Here is an 18,655-nt window from a genome sequence, read left to right as displayed (position 1 = left end):
TTTGGGTACTCTCACGTTGGGTGCATAAATATTTGCAATTGTTGTATTTTCTTGATGTATTGTCTCCTTTATTATATACAGTGTCCTTCTTTGTTCCTTGTTACAATCTTTGTTTTGAAGTCTATTTTTCCAATATAACTATTGCTACTCTGGCTTTCTTTTAACATCCATTTGCATGCATGAGCAATGTTTCTGCATCCCCTCACTCTCCATACACAGGTGTCTTTAGGTCTAAAATGAGTCCCTTGCAGGCAGTATATATAGATAGGTTTTGTTTTTGTTTTTTGTTTTTAATTTAAATCCAAATTAATTAGCATATAGTGCAACAATGATTTCAGGAGTAGATTCCTTAGTGCCTCTTACCCATTTAGCCCATCCCCCCTCCCACAACCCCTCCAATAACCCTGTTTGTTCTCCATATTTATGAGTCTCTTCTGTTTTGTTCCCATCCCTTTTTTTATATTATTTTTGTTTCCCTTCCCTTATGTTCATCTGTTTTGTCTCTTAAAGTCCTCATATGAGTGAAGTCATAGGATTTTTGTCTTTCTCTTACTGACTAATTTCACTTAGCAAAATACCCTCCAGTGCCATCCACGTAGTTGCAAATGGCAAGATTTCATTCTTTTTGATTGCCGAGTAATACTCCATTGTGTATATATGTGTGTGTATATATATATATGTGTATATATATATATATATATATATATATATATATATATATAAAACACATCTTCTTCATTCATTCATCCATTAATGAACATTTTGGCTCTTTCCGTACTTTGGCTATTGTTGATAGTGCTGCTATAAACATGGGGGTGCATGTGTCCCTTCGAAACTGCACACTTGTATCCCGTGGATAAATACCTAGTAGTGCAATTCCTGGGCCGTAGGGTAGTTCTATTTTTAGTTTTTTGAGGAACCTCCAACCTGTTTTCCAGAGTGGCTTCACCAGTTTGCATTCCCACCAACAATGCAAAAGAGATCTTCTTTTTCTGCATCCTTGCCAACATCTCTTGTTGCCTGAGTTGTTAATGTTAGCCACTCTGCCAGGTGTCAGGTGATATCTCATTGTGGTTTTGATTTGCATTGTGTCTATTCATGTCTTTTGCCCATTTCTTCACTGGATTATTGTTTTTTTTGAATGTTGAGTTTGATAAGTTCTTTATAGATTTTGGATACTAACCCTTTATCTGATATGTCATTTGCAAATATCTTCTCCCATTCTGTCAGTTGCCTTCTAGTTTTGCTTATTGTTTCCTTCACTGTGCAGAAGCTTTTTATTTTGATGAAGTCCCAGTAGTTCATTTTTGACTTGTAAGGTTTTTAGGAGTGTATTGTTTAATTTCCACCTCATTATGAATTCCCCAAATTTCTTTCTGTTATCCATTTATGATACAATATCTTAGTGGTCACAGATTATGAATTGAATGATTTCAATTCTTTTAAATATAGTGATGTGGATTTTATGGCAGAACAAATAATCTTTCTGGAGAATGCTCCATGGCATTTGGGCAGTATGTATATTCTATTATTGTTGTATCTGTATTTCTACAGATGCCTGTTAGGTGTTAAGTTTTTTATTTCTTAATTAATCTTGTCTAATTGATCTATTTTTTAAGAGTTTATGGAGGTAAAATTGACAAATAAAAGTTTTACATATCTAAGGTTTAAAACACAATGATTTCATAGAAGTATGCACTGTGAAATGATTACCACAATCAAGTTAATTAATACATCCATCACCTCATATAGTTACCTTTTTTTTTTTTACTATGGTGAGAATATTTAAGACATCTGTTTGCAAATTTTGAGTATACAATACAGTATTAACTACAGTCATTATGCTTTACATTAGATTCTCAGAATCTATTAATCTTAAAACTGAAGTTATTACCCTGTGACCAAAATCTGCTCACTTTCCTCACCCCTTAGCCCCTGAAAACTACCACTCCACTCTCTGATTTTATGAATTTGACTTTTTAAGATTTAATATATAAGTAAATTTATATAGTACAGTTGGCATTTGAACAACATGGGTTGTAACTGTGCAGGCCCACTTATACATGGACTTTTTTTTTACAGTATAGTATTGTAAATGTATTTTTTCCTTATAATTTTTAAAGTTTTCATTTTAGTTCCAATTAGTTAACATACACTGTTATGTTGGTTTCAGGTATACAATATAGTGATTCAGCACTTCCATACATCACCCTGTGCTCATTGCAAGTGAACTCCTTAACCTTCATCACCTATTTAACCATCCCCCCATTTATAATCTTCCCCACTGGTAAACATCAGATTTTTACTTATAATTGAGGGACTGTTTCTTGTCTCTCTCTCTCTGTCTCTTACCTTTTCCCTTTCTTTGTTTTGTTTCTTAACTTCCACATATGAGTCAAATCATACTGTATTTGTCTTTCTCTGATTTATTTTGCTTAACATTATACTTTTTAGATCCATCCACATCACTGCAAATGGCAATATTTCATTTTTATTTTTTATATATTCTATTGTGTATATATATATATATATATATATATATATATATATTCAAATTATGGATGCTATAACAATGATGCTATAAACATCGGGGAGCATGTGCCCCTTCAAATCAGTATATTTATATTGTTTGGTTAAGTACTTAGTAGTGCAATTACTGGATCCTAAGGTAGTTCTATTTTTAACTTTTTAAACATCCATGCTGTTTTCCAGAGTGGCTGCACCAGTTTGTATTCACACCTACAGTGTAAGAGGGTGCTCCTTTCTCCACATCTTTGCCAACATCTCTTGTTTCCTAAGTTGATAATTTTAGCCATTCTGACAGGTGTGAGGTGGTATCTCATTGCAGTTTTGATTTGCATTTCCCTGATGATGAGTGACGTTTAGCATCTTTTCATGTGTCTGTTAGCCATCTGGATGTCTTCTTTGGAAAAATGTCTATTCATGTCTTTTGCCTATTTCTTCACTGGATTATTTGTTTTGTTTTGTATTTGGCGGGGCTTGTTGACTTTGGTAAGTTCTTTATAGATTTTGGATACTAACCCTTTATAGATATGTAATTTGCAAATGCCTTCTCCCATTCTGTCAGTTGCCTTATAGTTTCATTGATTGTTTCCCATTCTGTGCAGAAGCATTTTATCTTCTTTTAAAAATATTTTTAACATTTATTTATTTTCAAGAGAGAGAGAGAGAGAGAGAGAGAGAGAGCACGAGTGGGGGAGGGGCAGAGAGAGAGGGGGAGACAGAATCTGAAGCAGGCTCTAGTCTCCAAGCTGTCAGCACAGAGCCTGATGTGGGGCCTGAACCCACGAACTGGGAGATCATGACCTAAGCTGAAGTCATTCAACCGACTGAGCCACCCAGGTGCCCCCAGAAGCATTTTATCTTGATGAGGTCACAATAGTTCATTTTTGCTTTTATTTCCCTTGCCTCCAGAGACACGTCAAGTAAAAAGTTGCTGCAGCCTGAATCAAAGAGGTTGCTGTTTTATCTTCTAAGATTGTGATGGTTCCCTGTATCACATTTAGGTCTTTTGTCTATTTTGACTTTATTTTTGTGTATGGTGTACGAAAGTGGTCCAATTTCATTCTTCTTAATGTTGCTGTCCAGTCTTCCCAGCACTCACTTCAAAAGACAGTGAAGACACTGTCTTTTTTCCGTTGGATATTCGTTCCTGCTTTTCAAAAGATTATTTGACTATATACTTGTGGGCCCATTTCTGGGTGTTCTGTTCAATTGATCTATGTATCTGTTTTTGTATCAGTACCATACTGTCTTGATTACTACAGCTTTGTAATATAACGTGAAGGCTGGAATTGTGATGTCTTCAGCTTTGCTTTTCTTTTTCAAGGTTTCTTTGGCTATTTTGGGTCTTTTGTGGTTCTATGCAAATTTTAGGATTGTTTGTTCTAGCTCTGTGAAAACTGCTGATGTTTGCTTGATAGGTATTACACCAAAGGTGTAGATTGCTTTTGTATTATAGACATTTTAACAACGTTTGTTCTTCCAGTCCATGACAATGGAACGTTTTTCCATTTTTTTGTATCCTCATCAGCCTCTTTCATTAGTGTTGTATCATTTTCAGAGTACAGATCTTTTATCTCTTGTGCTATGTTTACTCCTAGGTATCTTATGGTTTTTAGTGCAATTGTGAATGGGGTTGATTCCTTGTTTTCTATTTATGCTGCTTCATTATTGGTGTATAGGAATGCAGCAAATTTATGCACATTGATTTTTTTAACCTGTGACTTTATTGAATTCATTTAGTAGTTCTAATATTTTTGGTGGAATCTTTAGCATTTTCTGTATAGAGTATTATGTTATCTGCAAATAGTAAATTTTTTACTTTTTCCTTACCACTTTGAATGTGCTTTATTTCCTTTTGTTGTCTAGTTTCTGTGAATAGGAATTCCAGTACTATGTTGAATTAAGGTGATGAGAGTGAACATGCTCGTCTTGTCCCTGACCTTACAGGGAACACTCTCAGTTTTTCCCCATTGAGGGTAATATTTGCTGTGGGGTTTTTTTTTGTATGTGGCTTTTATTATGTTGAGGTATGTTCCCTCTAAACTTACTTTGTTGATGGTTGTATTTTTTCAAATGCTTTTCCTGAATATATTAAGATAATCATATGTTTTTATACTTTCTCTTATTGATGTAATGTATCACATTGATTGATTTGAGAATTTTGAACCACCCTTGCAGCCCAGGGATAAACCCCACTTGATCATGATGAATGTTTTTTTTAAATGTATTGTTGGGTTTTGTTTGTTGGTTTTGCATCAAAGTTCATCAGTTATTGGTCTGTTGTTATCTTTTTTTTTATGATGTCTATCTGACTTTGGTATAGAGTGATACTCACCTTAGAGAATGAATTTGGAAGTTTTCCTTCTCCTTTTATTTTTTGGGAGTTTGAGAATAATAGGTATTAGCTCTTCTTTAAATGTTTTGTGGAATTTCCCTGTGAAGCCATCTGGTCCTGGGCTTTTGTTTGTTGAGATTTTTTAAAATTACCGATTCAATCTCCTTGATGGTAACCAGCCTGTTCAAATTTCTATTCCTTTCTGCTTCAGTTTTGGTAGGTTATATGTTTCTAGGAATTTATTCATTTCTTCCCGGTTGTCAAATTTGTTGGCATAGTTTTTCATAATATTGTCTTACCATGGTTTGCATTTCTGTTGTAGTGGTTCTTATTTTTTCCTCTTTTATTTTTGATATTGTTTATTTGAATTCTTTCTCTTTCTCCTTGATGAATTTATCATGTTTTTCATCTTTTCAAAGAATTAGTTATTAGTTTCCTTGATCTGCTGTATTGTGTTTTTAGTTTCTATACAATTTATTTCTACCCTAATATTATTTCTTTCCTTCTGCTGGCTTTGGGTGTTGTTTTTCTTTTCCTACCCTTCTTAGGTGTAAGTTTAGGTTATTTTCTGAACTTCTTTTTGCTTCTTGAGTTAGGCCAATGTGGTTACACACTTCCCTCTTAGAACTGCTTTTGCTACATTCCAAAAGTTATGGACTGTTTTGTTTTCATTTTCATTTGTTTCCATGTATTTTTTTAAATTTTCTAAAAAAAAAATTATATCTAAATTAGTTAGCATATAGTGCAACAATGATTTCAGGAGTAGATTGCTCAGTGCCCCTTACCCATTTAGCCCCTTTCCTCTCCCACAACCCCTCCAGTAACCCTCAGTTTGTTCTCCATATTTATGAGTCTCTTCTGTTTTGTCCCCCTCCCTGTTTTTATATTATTTTTATTTCCCTTCCCTTATGTTCATCTGTTTTGTCTCTTAAAGTCCTCATATGAGTGAAAAAGAAAACCAAAGCAGGAGGCATCACAACCCCAAACTTTAAGCTATAATACAAACCTGTAATCATCAAGACAGTATGGTACTGGCACAAGAACAGACACTCAGATCAATGGAACAGAATAGAGAACCCAGAAATGGACCCACAAATGTATGGCCAACTAATCTTTGACAAAGCAGGAAAGAATATCCAATGGAATAAAGACAGTCTCTTCAGCAAGTGGTGCTGGGAAAACTGGACAGCGACATGCAGAGGAATGAAACTGGACCACTTGTTTTCCATGCATTTTTAATTTATTTCTTGATTTCTTCGTTTACCCATTCATCATTTATTAGTATGTTATTTAACCTAAATGTGTTTGTAGTCTTTACAGATTTTTTCCTGTAGTTGGTTTCTAGTTTCATAGTGTTGTGGTCAGAAAAGACACATGGTATGACTTTGAACTTGCATTTGTTGAGGCTAGTTTTGTGGGCTACTGTGTGATCTATTCTAGAGAATGTTCCATGTGAACTTGAAAAGAATGTGTATTTTTCTGTTTTAGAATGAAATGTTCTAAATATATCTGTTAAATCCATCTGGTCCAGTTTGTAATTCAAAGATATTGCTCCTTATTTTCTGTTCAGGTTATCTGTCCATTGATGTAAATGTGCGTGTTAATTTCCCCTACTATTATTATATTATTATATATTATTTCCTTTAGTTTATTATTGATTGTTTATGTATTAACTGCTCCTATTTTGGGTGCATAGATATTTACAATTGTTACATCTTCTGGTTGGATTCTCTCCTTTAATATTACATAGTGCCCTTCTTAGTTTCTTGTTACAGACTTTGTTTTAAAGCCTATTTTGTGTGACATATGTTTGCTACTTTGGCTTTCCTTTGACATCCATTTGCATGATCAATGTTTCTCCATTTCCTAACTTTCTATCTGTGGGTGTCTTTAGGCCTAAAATGAATATTTTGTAGGCAGAATATAGATGGGTCTTGTTTTCATGTTCACTCTATTATCCTGTGTCTTTTGATTTTAGTATTTGGTTCATTTACATTGAAAGTAATTATTGATAAATATGCACTTATTGCCATGTTGTTACTTATTTTCTGGTTGTTTTGTAGTTTTTCTCTTATCCTTTCTTCATTTTCTCTTTTATGGTTTGCTGTGTGTCTTTAGCATTATACTTGGATTTCCAACTATTTATTCTTTTTCCTATTATTGTTTTTTGATTTGCAGCTATCGTTCTGTTTATATCTAACATTTTCTGCATATAGCAGCCTATATTAAACTCATGTCTGCTTAATTTTGTACTAATTTATTCCTCTCCATCCACATTTCAGATATTTGGCATCATATTTTATATCCTTTTATTTTGTGCTTGTATTGAGTGATTTTTATAAGTATACTTAATATTTTTTTTGCTTTTGTACTTTCTATTTTTCTTACTCTTACTTATGATTTTTGTTTCCCACTCAGAGGTTTTTAATCTTTTTTGTTGGGCTGGTTTAGTGGTCATGAATTATTTTAACGTTTGTTTTCTAAGAAATTATTCAGCTTTCCTTATATTCTGAATGATAGCCCTGCTGGAAAAGTATTCTTGGCTATAGATTTTTCCCTTTCAACACTTTGAATGCATAATGCTATTTCCTTTGGGCCTGCAAAGTTTTTGTTGAAAAATCATCTGATATACTTATGGGGTTTCCTTTGTATGTAATTGTCTTCTTTTCTCTTACAACTTTTAATATTCTTTCAGAATCATTATATTTTGCCATTCTAATTACTATGTGTCTTGGTGTGAACCTCCTAGGGTTGAATTTGTTGGGGAACCTTTATGTGTGTTGAATCTGGATCTGTTCCCCTCCCCCAATTCAGGAAATTTTCAGCCATTATTTCTTCAAATATATTTTGTGCCCTCCTTTCTCTCTCTTCTCCTGGAGTTCCTATAATGTGAATTTTATCACACGTGATGAAGTCAATGAGTTCTTTAGGTCTATTCTCATTGTGCAGTATTTGTTTGTCTCTCACCTATTCATCTTGATTGCTTTCTACTATTCTCTCTTCCAGGTCACTGATACTGTCCTCTGCTTCCTGTAGCCTATTCTTTATTCATCTGTCGTATTTTTTATTTCATTTATTGAGTTCTTTATCTCTGATGTTATTTTTATCTGTTTGTCAAATTCTCACTGATATCCTCCATCCTTTTCTGAAATCCAGTGGGTATCTTTATGATTGTTACTTTAAATTATGTATCAGACATATTACTTGTTTCTCCTTCAGTTAGATCTCTTGCTGTGATTTTTCTCGTGTTCTTCCATTTGGCACATATTCCTCTCTCTCCTCATTTTGTCTACCTCTCTGTGTTTGTTTTTCTGTGTCAGGAAAGTCTGTTATGTCTTCTACTCTTGAAAGTAGTGGCTTTGTGAAGAAAAGGTCATGTAGTGCTCTGCAGTGCTGTGTCTTCCCTTCACTAGAACCTGGCACTTTAGCTCAGGCTCCCATGTATGTTGCTTGCATCTTGATACCGTGTCTGAGTCACTTTTCCTTTCATTTCAGACATCTATACTGACTTCTTGCCTGTTGTGGGTTTTTCTTACTGTCTTTAATGTTAGTGAGAACCAGGGAGGCCAGCTCTGAGGTGGTGTCACACCAGAAGGGCTCAGGGGTGTGGTGTTAGTGTTAGAAAATTTTGCACTGAGTCTATAGTCCTTGAACAGATCCCCAGAAGCATGTCAGCTGCTTGGCCATGGCACAGAGAGTCAGTGACTAGGCAGGGTGTGTGTGGTCTTAATAAAATGCATGCTGAGCTAAAGGGTGAGGCAAATAGGCTTGGAGTGGATGAGTTCTTGGGAGAACTTGTGGGTGGGGTGCACTGCTAGCAGATTATGTAACAATTGTCTGTGCAGTGCTATATCCTGCAGGTGTCTCTATGTTTATGTTGGGGGGGGTGGGGGAGGAAAAGGCAGCCACCAGCTCCTTTGTTTCTAGAGAAGTCCCCCAGCACATTTTGAAATCAATATAAACAGACCTCCCTCACTTTATGCAAGCTGTCACTTCTATGTTGTTTCCCTTTGAGTTATTGTCTTTTTAATAGATAGAGATAGATAAGAGACCAAGCTATCAATGGCCTTACCAGTTTACCCAGTGCTGAGTTGGCTGACTTTTAAAGTTACAGGCTCAAAGTCCTATTGGCTATACAAACTCATGGAATTCAGCCCCTCTGGTTTTCAAATCCAGACATTATGGGGATTTGTTTTCCCCATGTGGGATCCCCGGTGCTTTTTCTTGTCTGCTATTGTGGCTCCCTCCTTTCTGTGGGCAACTCTTTTCTGCCCTTTCTACCCTTCTAACTTCTACCTTTTCTAACTTCTCTGATGTGCCTTTTTCCACACCTTTAGTTGTGGAGTTTGTTCTGCTAGTCTTTGGATAACTCTCTAGTTTATTTTACTCAGATGTGAGTGATATCTAGTTGTAATCATGGAATGACGTGAGTTTAAGGTCTTTCTACTTTGTCATCTTCCCATGCTTCCTTCATAACTGAGTTACTTTCTTACAGGGTTGTTATTTATACTATATTAAGACAGTGAACATTTTGGCTTTAGTTTATTGAAGCTGACAGTATGGTAATTTCACAAGCTTCTTCATATCCACTTCTGTATGGTGATGGTTTAGCTAGGGATATGGCAATGTTCACACACACACACACACACACACACACACATTATAACAGAGTAAATAAGGTTGCAAAAATTGATTTTCAAAATTTACCACTTAGGTTATTCAAGCAAGAATTAATCCACACCAAAACAACACTTTATATAAACTTGATTTCAGAAACTTTGTCTCCCTTCTCTATCCTAAGCAACATTTTCCCACATTAGAACAATAATATTACTACTAAGTTCTCATCTACTGATTTAATCCCTAGATATAACTTCATATTTTTACCTGATCTGCACTTACAGTTCCTTCTTTAATTTTTTTGTCTCTGTTAATACTAAAACCTAAAATTTTTCTATTTAGCGACATTATTTCTATTACACACACACACACACACACACATACACGCACAGCTAAACTCTCTAGACAAAGGAGTCATATCAACACTTTCTCTATGTGTTTTTCCAATTTTTTCTTAAGTCATCTTAAGCCAAACCAACAGCATGATTACTAACACTTCAGTATCTATTCCATAATGCCAACTTTGTTATAATCTCTCAATGTGATTACAATTTTTTATAAATAAGACAGTAAGTAATAGTTCACCACATACTTAGGCTGGCCTGGAGAAAAGACCTTGGATTTATTTTCACAGTCTATTTAGAAAATACTGACAGAAAATAATTATGAAATGTTATGTGCAAAGAGACTTTAACCTGCTAACCCCACTTGGAATGCATTACCTGTAGCCTCACTCCAGAGTTGAATAAGGCATGTTTGATATGTAAATATGACTCAACATTACTCTATCTGTATATATACAAAGTGCACTGACAGCTAGATATTTTTGTTTCTCCGTATCAGGCACACACACACACACACACACACCCCTAGGCTTCTATATGAATTAAGTCATAAAATATTTATAGGGTGGTTAGTGCAAAATAAAACTGTGCATGAGTAACTATTAGATCTCTCAATGAGATGACATTAGTCCATTCTGCATATTACAGACTTCTATAAAGCTAAGTAAACATCATGCTAGATTAAAATTCTCTATATCCTGTGTGATTAATTTACCACCTAATTCAGGTACCATAACTATACCTTTATATTTATTTTCTTATTCTTTCACTCTCAATTATGAATTGCCAGCACTAAAGACAAACACATGAAAAGAAAAATCCATACAACAAACATAAATCTGCTCAAATTTATCTGGAAAGAAACAAATAGAATGCCAGAATCTTAAAAATTCCTACTATAATCAGGAAGCTATCCTGATTATTTTTTATGGGAACACTTTTTTATCAGTGTAATAAATTTTGTCCTCCATTGTCATCCTTGCATATATTATCAGAATGTAGGTTATTATAAATAAAAATTTTATTAAAGCTGTAATTTATTCAATGGCTTTTTCAGAACATCTAAATCTTAGAATACTAATTTTGCTTTGCAATTAATAATAATATTTAAGTGATTAGTAATGAAAGTCTATCTTGGTATGACTGTCAGTGTAATGTTACAATTAACTGAAAATGTATGTGGCTTTTTATAAATATAATTTATTGTCAAATTGGCTTACATACAACACCCAGTGCTCATCCCAACAAGTGCCCTCCTCAATGCCCATCACCCAATTTCCCTCTCTCCCACCCCTCCATCCATCTTTAGTTTGTTTTTTGTATTTAATAGTCTCTTGTGGTTTGCCTCCCACCCTCTCTGTTTAGAAGACCATGGGGGAAGCGAAGAGGAAAAATAGATGAAAATATATGTGTTTAAAAGAGAACACTCAACCTATCCTGAAGACATCAATCTTTAGGTACCAAGTAACACATTTATAAATATTAGACGATATTCCTAAGAAATGTGTTAGCTAATATTTGGGTTAATTTGATGAGATATTTCATTTTATTTTGTTTCATTTTATTTTCATTTTTAAATGAAGTTTAAAAAATTTAAAAATGTCATTTTTAAATATTTATTCATTTTGAGAGAGAGAGAGAGAGCAGGAAGGGGCAGGGAGAGAGAGAGAGAGAGAGAGGAAGAGAATACCAAGTATTTTCTGCACTGTTAGCACAGAGCCTAATGCAGGACTTGATCCCACAAACCGTGAGATAATGCTCTGAGCCAAAAATCAAGAGTTGGACGCTTAACCTACTTGAGCCACCCAGGTGCCCCTGAGATATTTTAAACTTTCTATTAAAATATAATATATGTGTAGAAAAGTGCATATATGAAAATTGTACAGATAAAAATTTGCACCATCCAAACCAATTAATCAAGACAGAAAAATCACAAATATTCCAAACATTGCAGAAACCACCCAGTTATCTTATTTCCATGACTATCTCCCATATGACTTTCCATGAGTAACTCATTTTCAGACCATAGATTAGTAAATATTCAAGAGATATATATAAGATAATTTCAAAATAGAACTACCTGGCATGTAGAGAACACTGCATCCACAATTATATAATTACATGCTAGTGTAATTATAACTGTAATATTTATTAAATTATGCCATACCCGGGGCCATGACAGAGATAAAAAATTATTCTAAAGTAATAACATCAAAGTATGTTTTTTATCATATGAAATTAGGTTAGGAATGAGTAATAAAAGTCAAAAGAAAAAGCCTAACTTCTTGGAAATTAACCAATGCCTTTATAAATAATCCATAATTCAAAAATAAATCAACATAGAAACTAGAAAATATATTTATATGAGTAATAGTGAGGATGTAAATGCTAAACTTGTGCTCATGAAACTGGAAAGTGCTTACAGGGAAATTTAGAGTGAAAAAAATATATTAGAATTGGGGAAGACTAAAAAATCAATCAATTCTATTTTACAAGAATCTAGATAAAGATAAATAATAATCCAGAAGAGTATAAGGAAAAAATAAAGAGGTTGAGAGCAGAAATAAGCAAAATAAAAAGCATGCTTATAAAAGGAAAAAATAGCAAAAAAAAATAATTTGAAATAATTAATATGATTGAAATCCTCCTAGCAAGATTAATCAAGAATGATAACACAGATATGAATATCTGTAAGAAATACAAAATAAGAAGATATTACTAAAAAATTTACAGTAATGAATTTGATGTTTCAAATAAAATGTTCATCTAACTAGTAAGAATCTTGAGCAAATGATGCAGTCACAAAGAGAGAAAAATTATATAATCATATTTTATAAACAAAAAAATAACAAAAAAATAAAAAAAGTGAAATACATTTTTAGAAGAATTGCATTTGGGGCTATGAGGCTGGATCTGGTCATAGGGAAGATTCTATTGTGTTGTATTTTTCTTGTATGTCTGAGTTCTGTACTATTATAGCATACTAATATGGACAATTTACTGCATAGATATTATGCATCAATATGCTATTATACTGTTTGGATTGAGATAGTAGCACCAATTCCATGAACCTGTGAATCTACTAATGGTAACAAATAGACAAGTAGGGGCTTGCGAGAATACGCTTTTTAAATAAAAACATGTCCTATTGGTCCTGATATCTGTATGCCTGCTCAAAGGTTTGTTAATGATTGAGGTTCTAGAGTCATTTCAATACCTGGCAGAGATAATTCCCTCTTTGATCTATGACTGAGTCCTTTAGAATTACCTCCTATTGTTCTAGAGAATAAATATAAATAAAAAATCCATAATAAATTAATAGAAAAATAAGTAGTACTTGATAGGAGTTGTGACAGAACTTTGTTAAGAAAAAATTGCCTATTCTTAAAGCATTAACCACTAGGTCCCAAGTAACACAAAATCCTCAACAAGGCATGCCAGGAAATATAGAAACCATTTTTCTTAAGGATGCATATTTCAAGTTTTAGTAAGAAATCATAATGATATGATATTTCCATATCTCTCCATTTGATGCTTTTAACATCATATCTTTTTAAGTACAGAATAGTATTGCAAATTGAACCATTTTGTGTTTCAAAATAATTATTGAGAATTTTATCATATAAAAATTTTACGGTCTTAAAGAAATCTAACAAAATTTCACATATGGCTTCTCATGTTGTAAAACTGAGAAACAATTCAAGTCAATCCTCAAAAATTAAGGTAGAAGCAGAAATGTAATGCAGTGTGACCACAAAAGCTTTGTGAATCATGGAGTCTCTCTTCTGAAATTTCAATAATTAAACAAATACAGAAAATCTGATAATATTTGGATTTCACTAACAATTTTTTATCTAATCTGAAACTGCCAAAAAAATTCTCTTAAATTCTCCATGTTTCCATCAAAGTAGAAAATAATTACAATGAAAAAACAAATTATAACGAGACAATAATGTAGATAACCCTGATAAGAGTCTCAATGAGGAAAATGACACATTATAAAAATATCCATAAATAAGCTTCTTAAAAGATGAACACAGAGACCTCAGGACCTGGCACACAGAATATGACATATGAACTTCAAAGGATCTTTGTTGTTACTCACCTCTATTCCTTGAAGTGGAAAACCTGATTCCAATCCTATCTCAGCAAAACTTGACAGAAAGAAAAGCAAAAACAAGGTATCAAAAAATATTCAACAGCAAAATTAACAAAAAACTAAAATTGGTTCCATTGTCATTATTGAATATAGGCATACATTTTTTCTTCTTTTAGTCCAAATGGGAATTTCAGTACCCACCACTATTGCTTCTCTCCTTATTCATTCATTTTTATTCTCTCATTTGTTACTTAAGAACATATTTTCTATATACAAGTATCTCTCTACAACTGTGTGTTCAAAGTGAGAAAATGGAGCAAGTCTTGGATTACTGATCATATCTAAATGTGCATAGTGCCTTATAAAATAGGACACAAATGCTCTTTTCTTAGAAAAATATAAATCATGCTAACAGTGGTATTGTGTTGGCACTGAGAGGTCACCAAAGAGAGCCAGGCCTTGAAAGTCTTTTTTGTTCTAGTAAAGGGCAATTCATCTGGACCTCAGATTGACATCTGGAATCAATCCCTCAGGATCCTCAGACAATTGTGCTCATCATTGATCTAGGCAGGCACCCTCCCAACAAATAATCATTTCCATAACCAGGCTGATTTTGTGTAGGTTTGATTAAAGAACAGTAAACATGTAGTAGACATTTTATTTAGTATCTTAATAATATGATTCATATATATAGCATTAAAATGCTACCTTTGTTCTAATAAATTAGATAAGATATATTGGAGATATATAAAACCCTTTAATCAGTTAAAATTTTAAGGAGAAAATGAGGTACCAAAAATAATATGATTATAGTATAAATATAAGTAGAAGCATCTATATTATGAATATTTCAGATAAATATAAAAAATAAGTATTTAGCACAGTTGAATTTCACTACAAGATTATTTTTATTCAATACAAAATTGTGAAAAAAAGAAATATGGAAATGATTCCCCAAAGTTATTCAAGTTATTTTGAAAAGGCATATTAAAAAGTGAAGAAACAATAATGAGGATTCCTTGATCCATGTAGGTATATTCATTGGGAAAAATATCTATCATTAAAATATTTTTCCTTGAACTTTTGAAAGAACTCACAGATTTTGAAATACTGATATCACTGGTCAAAAACACATAAGAATTTCAAAAGTACCAGGATAGCAACTAACCTTTCTTTCTTGAAAGTAACTTGTTCACTTGAAAAAAAAATAGTAACCTGTTCTAGCTTTTGACCTGAAAAACATTACCAAAAAAGAAAAGATGAGACAATGCATTAAATTAATTAAAAATAAGACATAACATTTGTTCTGTTTTAATCATACAGACACCCCTTGCCACAAACATCATAGTTGCTTGGTCCTTTGTTACTTCGTCATATCATTTATTCACTTATTTCCTTCCAGAGTTATTTACTTTCCAAATGGCCAATAATTCTCTTCAATGAGCTGTTCAAATATGTACACAGCAGTTTCTCTAAAATGGGAAATTCTAAAGCTGTATTCCACCCAATAAAGACTAAAAATACATTGTGATGTTAAAAATGCCCTGTGATGTGAAAAACTAAAAGCACATAGTAGGAGTATTATGAGATTATTTAGGAGTATTATGAGAGGGTATTATAAGGGGTATTCTGAAGATTATTGATGACCTCATCAATTGAACAATACTAAAAGTGTTACTTGTCTTATTAGAAGACCACTCAGCTGGACCTCAGCAACCCCAAGTACTTATGCTTATTAATGATCCAGACAAGACAAGTACCAACCAATAAAATTTCCTCACACCACATTAATGTTTTTAACAAGTTAACACTTGCATTTGCCTTACAGTGAAAAACAGCACAGGTAGACGTTTAACTTGACTTTAGTATATCTGGTTTTAATGGCAATTCCAGAAGATTCCCAGAATCCTTCTCTTTAGAGTGATACATAAAGTGATATTGCAGTGGGTGAGTTTTCAATTCTGATATATTTATTCAATAAGATAGAACCACAATCAAAAGTTATCTGTGAAGTTGGATTATATCACTTAAAATATTAAGTTACGTTAAGACCTGAAAACAGTATACAATGTGATACTACTTTCATTTGATAGGTCTATAGTCCCTGGCCAGAGAAGATACATGTTCATATTGAAAGCATAGTATCATTGTCCCCACACCATTCTGTTTTATTTCACTAGGAGCAACTTTATTTTAGTACACAACACACACAAGCCAAATGTATTCCATGACTTGCCCTCATTAATCTGGAAGTGCTTCCAAACATCTGGATTTTTAAACACAAAATCCAGTTCTCCTTAATGTAGAATATACATTTCCTTTCAGAAGTCACAGAAAATATCCTACAAGAAGGATATTTTTGTCATTTTCCTGATATTGCTGATTTTCCAACATCTGAATTAGGTTTAATGCACTATTATTTGCAAGAGCATCAAATATTAATAACAAATAACTGAAAATAAGAAATAGATATAATAAATATATCTGATTAACACATGTACGATATATATTTTTAAATTTTTAGTTAACATACAGCACAATAGTGGTTTCGGGAATAGAATTCAATGATTCATAACTGACATTCAACACCCACTGCTCATCACAACACGTGGCTTCCTCAGTATCCACTACCCATCTAGCCCATCACCCACCCACCTCCCTCCATCAACCCTCAGTTTGTTCTCTATCATTAGTCTTCTGTGGTTTGTTTCCTTCTCTGCCATTCCCATATTTCTCATAGATTCATCTATTTCATTTCTTAACTTCCACATATGAGTGAAATCATACGGTATTTATCTTCCACTGACTGACTTATGCTCAGCATAATACGTTCTAGCTCAATCCACATCACTGCAAAAGGCAAGATTACATTCTTTTTGATGGCTTAGTAATATTCCACTGTATGCAAAATTATTAATTCCACTGTTATTAATATTGGGCTGCATGTACCCCTTTGAATCTATAATTTGTATCCTTTCAGTGAATATCTAATAGTGCAATTGCTGGATTGTACAGTTCTATTTTTAGTTTTTTGAGTTATTTTTAGTATTTTTAGTTTTCACTTTCAGTGAATATCTAATAATGCAATTGCTGGATTGTACAGTTCTATTTTTAGTTTTTGTTCTCTAGAATAGCTACACCAGTTTTCATTCCAACCACAGTGCAAGAAGGTTGTGCTTTCTCCATATCTTCACCAACATCTGTTGTTTCTTGTGTTGTTAATTTTAGCTATTCTTACGTGTAAGGTGCTATCTCATTGTGGTTTTGATTTGTATTTCCCTGATGATGAGTGATGTTGAGCATCTTTTCATGTGTCTGTTGGCCATCTGGATGTCTTCTTTGGAAAAGTATCTATTCATGTCTTCTACTCAATTCTTAACTGGGTTACTTGTTTTTTGGTTGTTGAATTTGATATAGATTTTTGATACTAACCCTTAATCAGTTTTGTCATTTGTGGATATTTTCTCTCATTGGGTAGACTGCCTTTTAATTTGTTGATTGTTTCTTTCACTGTGCAGAGGCTTTTTATCTTGATGATATTTCATGATTGCCTTTGTTTCCCTTTCCCATGGCAACAACATGTCTAGTAAGAGGTTGCTGCAGCCAAGGTCAAAAGGTTTCTGCCTATGTTCTCTTCTGGGATTTTTATGGTTTCCTGTCTCACATTTAGGCCTCTCATCCATTTTGAATTTATTTTTTGTATGGTGAAAGAAAGTGGTCCAGTTTCATTCTTCTGCATGTTGCCATCCAGTTTTCCCAGCACCATTTGTTGAAGAGACTATTCTTTCCCTATGATATTCTTTCCTGTGATAAGATTAGTTGATCATATACTTGTGGGTCCATTTATCAGTTTTTTATTCTTTTGCATTGAACTATGTGTCTATTTTTGTGCCAGTAATATACTGTCTAGATGACTACAGCTTTGTAGTACAGATTGAAAACTGGAATCGTGATGCCTCCAGTTTCATTTTTATTTTTCAGGATTGCTTTTGCTATTGAGGGTCTTTTGTGGTTCCATACAAACTTTAGGATTGTTTTTTTCTATCTCTGAAAAAAATACCAGTGGTATTTTTATTGGAATTGAATTAAATGTATACCGTGCTTTGAGTAGTATAGACATTTTAAAAATGTTTGTCTAATCCATAAGCATGGGATGTTTTCCCATTTCTTTGTGTCATCTTCAATTTCTTTCATAAGTGTTCTTTTGTTTTCAGAGTACAGGTCTTTTACCTCTTTAGTTAAGTTTATTCTTAGGTATCTTAGTGTTCTTGGTGTGATTGTAAATGGGATCGATTCCTTGTTTTCTTTTTCTGCTGCTTCATTATTGGTGTATAGAAATTCAACAGATTTCTGTACATTGATTTTAATTTTTTTAATGTTTATTTTTTTGAGAGAGAGAGAGAGAGTGAGTGGGGGAGGGGCAGAGAGAGAGAGAGAGGGAGACACAGAATCTGAAGCAGGATCCAGGCTCTGAGCTGTCAGCACAGAGCCTGATGCGAGGCTCGAACTCACAAGTTGTGAGGTCATGACCTGAGCAAAGTCAGATGCTCAACTGACTGAGCCACCCAGGCACCCCTGTACATTGATTTTATATCCTGTGACTTTGCTGAATTCATGTATTATTTCTACCCATTTTTTAGTGGGATCTTTCAGGTTTTCTACCTAGTTTATCATATCGCCTGCAAATAGTGAAAGTTTGACTTTTTCTTGCTGATTTGGATGATTTTTATT

The 18,655-nt window shown here is 33.4% G+C and overlaps 1 long non-coding RNA gene and 1 other non-coding gene across 4 annotated transcripts in view; both read right to left on the bottom strand.

The window, feature by feature from the left end:
• Window positions 1-18,655, bottom strand: part of LOC109258138 (uncharacterized) — a 133,172-nt gene that overhangs the window by 92,238 nt on the left and 22,279 nt on the right. For 2 of the 3 annotated variants that reach the window (XR_008417002.1, XR_008417001.1), the window contains exons 7-8: window positions 15,093-15,156; window positions 13,931-13,979 (exon numbers count right to left, since the gene is read on the bottom strand). This is a non-coding gene — a long non-coding RNA (uncharacterized LOC109258138). Of the gene's footprint in view, window positions 1-13,926; window positions 13,980-15,092; window positions 15,157-18,655 lie in introns of all 3 variants that reach the window. The other variant, XR_008417000.1, reaches the window with a different exon arrangement.
• On the bottom strand, window positions 14,423-14,489 carry LOC128773366 (small nucleolar RNA SNORD109A). Its single transcript, XR_008417628.1, has one exon. It is a non-coding gene; the product is annotated as a small nucleolar RNA SNORD109A (small nucleolar RNA).

This window comes from Panthera pardus, unplaced genomic scaffold, assembly GCF_024362965.1.
Source record: "Panthera pardus isolate Hobbes unplaced genomic scaffold, ASM2436296v1 HiC_scaffold_24, whole genome shotgun sequence".
In the NCBI taxonomy this organism is placed as follows: Eukaryota; Metazoa; Chordata; class Mammalia; order Carnivora; family Felidae; genus Panthera; species Panthera pardus.
Note: the sequence above shows the minus strand (reverse complement) of the source record. Positions and strands in the feature narration are given on the sequence as shown.